We start from the raw sequence: 6,186 nt of genomic DNA, 5'->3' as shown, positions 1-6,186 counted from the left end.
CTTATTCTTGTCAAGAGTAAGCAGAATGTCAGCACAGTAACATATTGCACAGTTTCTTTTATTACTTTATTATGACTGATGGAGTTGGAAAGTACCAGTCCATTTCTGGCTGGTGTTGCACAGCAGTAGAAGTCATCTCTTCATTATAAAGCTTCTCTTTAAGGAAGTGTGACTCAAATCTTTTTTTAAAAAAGGTCTTAATTTTTACATATGTTCTGAGCAGTGACTTCATTTGAGCAGTTAAACTTGATTGATATCTGGAAGGAATCTCCTTAGTACTTGTTTCCTTAAGCTGAAATAAAAGAAACAGCAGTTGAAGTTACTAGTTTTTTCTTATTGGTGCCAGTAAGCTATCTGCTTTGTAGGACTGGAACATCTCCAATATATATTTGGTGATGTTTTATATATCTTTTTATGCAGGATTTTCAAGTGTTCTTGTCTCAGCTGCCTTTCAACCTGCTGCCATGCCTTTGAATTTCTAGTGGGATTGGAGTTTCCTTTGTTACTCTTGAGTTAGCTTTTCTTCTGATGTGAATGTGAATTCATGGTTTGATTACTTGCACTTTCTTGCTTTTGAGGTTCTCTCCTAATAGGAGAGGATTTGACACTGGGGGTGTGTGACTATTTATATAGCAGGAAATAGATGGGAAGATGGAATGTTACTTGCAGAACTGGATCTACTCAAATTTCCTAGGCATGTACAAAGGAGTCTTTTAAAGTACAGCTTCTCAGTAAGTTCTGCTACAGTAGCAGTGCTTGCCTGTTGTAAAAAGATATGAGGCCTTAACAGTTTGTTTTTAATCTGCTACCCTGATGTGTAAATAGCCACCTCTTTTGCAACTCTGTTGTGGTAGAATTGTCCACAGGCAAGTCAGTGTACTCACTGCACTACATGTATTCTTCAGTCTTAAAAATGCTGAAAACTCACTCCCACTGAGAAATTGGAGGTGACAGAATTGGAAAGGTGAAGAATCACTGGAAGTTGTGCTAGTGAATTGAACTGACTCAGGCTTAGATCACAATCACCTTATTTTGTTGTCCTCACAGCAAAATTTCGATAAAAATTTTTTCAAGAACAGGTTTAGAAGTTTTGGGGCTTTGATTTGAACTAAGTGAGTTAATGTAGTACTTACATGTGAATTTCTTTGCCCCAGTGTTTTGCAATTCTTTGTTGTGTTGCTAAGCTTACTTCCTGTCTTAAGGAATGTGATCACATGTAGACCCATGCTGCTCCCTCCTTAGCCTGAAGATACAATTAAAGCACTGCTGAGAGGAGGCAAAGTTCTTGTGGTCTAAGGAGCAGATCAGTGCACTTGAAAACGTCTGTTTACCTATTCCAGTATTTATACGGGTTATATCTAAAATATTCCTTCACTTCTAACCTGGCTCTCCTGGTAAAACAACAACAGAGCTCAGCAAAGTTAAATAAAAACGTGGGTTTGCTCTTCTAACACTATTACCTGAAGATATATCAAAACTTTTTTTCTGAGACAGTAGTTTCTGCCTAGATTTCCTAAATATGGCAACTGGGAGGTGAGGGGAGCATCAGCAATGGTATCAAACTTAGCTTCTATTTATTGCTCCTTTTCATAGCACCAGTCCCCCAACTGAGGCAATCACCACTGGTGTTTTGGTGGTAAGGAATTCTGTGTCCTGAAAGCAATTGGATTGGTCTGAGCTATAGCACTTGCAAGTATCTGTATGCTTTTTCACATCCAGTGCATTTTTAATGCGTTAAAGGGAGACAGTGCCTTTTACATGACACTGCAATGACTCTCCACCCACTCTCCAACCTGATGTATTTATGATCACAAAATAGCATAAGGCAAGGCCTTGAATGACAGGAACAGTAGCTTCATTAAGCTGTTGCCAGAGTAGGCTCCTGTAGTTAGTGGGCATGCTGTTGTGAGGGCTGCTCTGAAAATAATGCCTCCTATTTTATTATGTTGGTCTATGATGTCAGAGTCATATGCTGGTAGTATGGCAGTAGAGGTTGAACCTTCTCACCCAACGTTCCATTACGTTTTGTTGTTGTGTGACAGCAGCAGAGGAGCAGTCTGACAAAATGGCGTCTAACATGGAAGCGCATGTGAAGCAAAGGTGTGTAATTGAATTCCTCTGTGCAGAAAAAATGGCACCCATTGACATTCACTGAGGCTTAGTGAATATTTATAGAGATTAAACAGTGGATGTGAGCACAGTGAGGTGGTAGGTGGTGTGTTTCAGGAGTGACAACAGTGACAGTGGGTCATGTCCACTGGTGCAGATTTTTTTATGAGCATGGTATGCAGGCTCTTGTTCATCACTGGTGTTGAAGAATAGTGTATGGTAGCTGAGAATCTGCTCTATCAAATAATGTTACTATACTCTGTTGTAGTTTCAAAGGAAATAATTGGGAAGTATTACTTTTGGAGCAACCTGTGTGCAATGAAAAACATTACCATTCCTTTATAATCTCTTTGGCAGAGAAAAATAGTTGGCGGTAAGGAAAGTGTAGTTCTTTGAACGTGAAATTTCCTGGTAGTGTACCTCATCTCCCCTGCTTGAGATTCACAATTGTGTAACCATGGGTACGATTTTGACTGTTGCACTTATATCCACAATTTTAGTTAAGCTTAGCAGTGCTGTTGCTGTGCGTCTGTTTCTAGTTTCTTGGTGAACTGATTGTTGGGTTGCTGATCACGGCTTTCAAGTCAGCTCAGGTCTACTAAGAGTTTTATAGTGTTCTACAAACTAGAAATTGTGATGAGAATTCCAGAGAGACAATGATTAATGCCTATGTGTTTGCATCATATAGTTTCATCCAAAGGTGTTGATGTAAATACCAGGCTGAGGTTGCCTTGAGGGCAAACATGCAGAGCTGCAAAGCTTGACCAACTAGGTGTGATAACTTCCAGGAGAAGGAAAGCTGCTCAGAACATTATGGGTGAAAATTCAGATTGTGTTCTCTTTCTCTCTTTTTTATTTTTTCAAGTTCTGCAGTATAATTAGTAAGTAGTTAAAGTTTTGCATATAGGCTTCAGCTTTAAAACAAACAAAATCATAACCCCAATGGAAAAAAATCTCAATAAAAAGTTAATGATAGTCACTAACCCTGCCAAGCCTGACCACTGAAAACGTTTCCTTCTGCTGTGTGACAAGTGGAAATTGAAGTAGACTTCTATATCAATGCTGTGAGGTTAACCAGTCCCTGATGGGTTCTGCACCTTCACGATATGTTTATTTCCATCTCCAGTGTTTGAGGGATCCCATTGCATCTAAACCCGAACTCAAATGCAATAGTTGTACTACTGTGACATTATGTCATCGTCAGGGTTAATATAAGCATGTTTGAAGTGGATGGTGTGAGGTTCTTTCTCCTTTAGCATCTACCATACAGACATTGACACTGCTTAGCAGAGGAGATCCACTGCTGTTAAGGTTATTTCCCAACTCACCAGGGAAGTTTGTTCCGGCCGGCAAACCGGGGAAGCTGGAAATGGGAAGCTTGGCAGGGGAATAGCTTCAGAGTGGGTGAGACTGTATTTTACAAGTGCTTCTTGAATGCTTTGTCTGCAGAAGTTAGCCCGTGTTTTGTAATGAGAGGTGTTCTAGAAGATGACATCTGGACAGCTGTATTTATTACTCGTTGTGAAACGCAACAAGCTTAAGCATGTTATATCTTCAAATTACACCTTTGTCTCCACTGTGGATGCATTGCTGAAATCTGCACTGTGAAGCACACGATGCTTTAAGGAAAATATTACACCAGCGGTTCACTTAAAAATGTGTCAGTGCATTAAAGCAGCAAGTCAGGAACAAACAGCAATTAAAAGATGAAGCAAAGTTCCTCTGGTTGAACTGCTGCCAGATGAAGGTAGGATCACCTCTGACTTAGCTTCTAGGTCTGCCTCAAAGACAGGTGATCTAAAAGGTTTTCTAAATACAAATTACTCACTGAAAATTTGAGATTTTATTCTTCCAGTAATTTTTTTTATACTGTCAGAATATACACTTGTAGTATCCGATCCCTTCTGAGGGGCACAGAAGTCTATATGTTTAATACACGTTTTGACAGCAATGGCTGTACACTTGCCCTCTGTCTTTAACCTTAATATAATAGCCTTGACTCAAAGGTCAGTGCAAATTCCCCAGCTGTGTTTTGCCAATATCCTGAGAGACCTTATTATATGGACCCCATTTCACTTGAGAATACGAGTAGGATTAATTTCAAAGAAATTCCCAGGAAATTGTCACTTTTCTCAGATTCCTTTTTAAAGCATCAAGACTTAAGAGACTGTGTTCTGTGCCTGCATATTCTCCTATAACATTTGTTTTTAACCTGTGGCTGATCCCATCTGAATTTGATTTATCAAAGGCAAATCCTCAGAAGTATCATGGGAACAGATAGCTGAATACAGGATTGAGATTTTTGAGTGCCTCCCCCCCTTTCTGACAGTGACCCCAGGGAAAATGCTGTGGCATGCCTCCAGTCTTCTGAAAGATTGGTGAATCCACCATTAACACACCTTAACCAAGCAACTTTGAGGTGAAACGATAGGATTTATTATTTTACTTTATTTTCTGACCAGTGATCACGAAATTACTCGGATCATTGTATAGCTGAATCAGTGGGATTTCTGAGGCCCCATGTAAACCCCTTTTGTTTCTGTCCTGGTGTTGCTCTCTCTCTGCAGGCAGCCCTTAGGTGGCACTCTGTCACAGGAGTGTGCAGCACATGTACCTGCACCTGATTCTTACTGACACTACTGCTGAGATTCTGCTTTCTCTTGCGATCCTTTAGGAAGTTACGAATGCGGCAACGCTAATTATTGCTTAGTGGAATCGTGGGAAGAGCTCTGGCACTTTGGAAGTTCTCTGTGGCTTTTGTTTTTGGAAGAGAGAATTGCAGGACCACCTTAGTTTATCTAACTCTTCCTTAAGCCATTCTTTCATGGAACCTACTCCACTCTGGTAAAAGTTAAATTGCTCTTATGAATCAAAGCCTCTATTTTTCTCTAAGAGATCTTTCTGGGATGGAGTTAAGGGTAGTGATGGAGAAAGCCAGTCTGTGGCTTCTTGCATACAGAGGGCTGAAATCTCAACCCCTGGATGAACACAGTGAAGGTAGGTACAGACCAGCTCTCAGTACTGTGCTGGTGACTGTCTTCCCAGTTTAAGCAAACATCTGTGCTGATGTAGTGGCTCTGCCTGGAAAGGAGCTAGCGCCATAGGGGCTGTTATGCAGGAAAGCTGTGTTTTGAATATGTGACTAAAAGAGCGTTGAAAACACACTAATGTTTTGGCTGTTACTGAGGTGCGTGTGCATGTTTTTTTTCCCCTTTTTGTCACTTTGCTCACTCCCAGGGACCTGGGTGGGGGGATGGGAGGGTTTGTGAGGTGACACACTAGCCCAGACCGGTCAAAGGAGTAATCCATGCCATATGATGTCGTGCTCATCAATAAAGCCTGAGGTAGAGGAAGAAGGCAGAGGGGTGTCTACCAAAGTAGCTGTTTCTCTGAGACAGGAGAGGCATTGGTCTGCTTATAGGAAGTAGGGATTAGTTTTGCATTACTGTTTTTTTTTTTCCTTCACTTAATAAACTTATTTCAGTCCTTGGGTTTTCTCAGTCTAGCTCTTCACACTCACTCACCTGTCCCACTGGATGGTGGTGGAAGAATGAGTATGCAGCTGTGTGGATGCTTAGCTGTTGGCTGGGATCAACCCACCGCAGTTCGTTATAGCTATGTTAGTGTATTGCTTTACTGCATTTTCTTGTTAGTCAGAGGAAAGCAGCAAATCCGTAGATCCTAGGCTAGGCTTTGCTCTATGCTTAATTTTCCCTGGGATTTATCTATAGCAGCCTAAATGTCCCAAGCTCTATTTCTTTGTATGATGCTTCCTTTGTATCCATGGTGGACTTCGAGTGTCAGACCTGCTTGAGTGTTGCTGCATGATTTATGGTGTTGCTGGCAGGGTCAGGTGACAGAAAATCCCAACCAGTCTTAGATTAATGCGCATGTAAGTGTCCAAATAAAATATTTGAGTAGCTCGTTCTTAGGTGGGCTTTTAAAATGCTTCATGGCTGCTGCTGTCTGCTAGTTGCTGTCATTTACCCCACTCTGTACTGATATTTTTCAGTGTAGGAAGAGGGAGGAAAGCAAGCTTCTGGCTGTTGGTGACTAATGCATCAGGGTGATGTAGGG

This window comes from Numida meleagris, chromosome 6, assembly GCF_002078875.1.
Source record: "Numida meleagris isolate 19003 breed g44 Domestic line chromosome 6, NumMel1.0, whole genome shotgun sequence".
Lineage (NCBI taxonomy): Eukaryota > Metazoa > Chordata > Aves > Galliformes > Numididae > Numida > Numida meleagris.
This window is presented reverse-complemented; position numbering follows the sequence as displayed.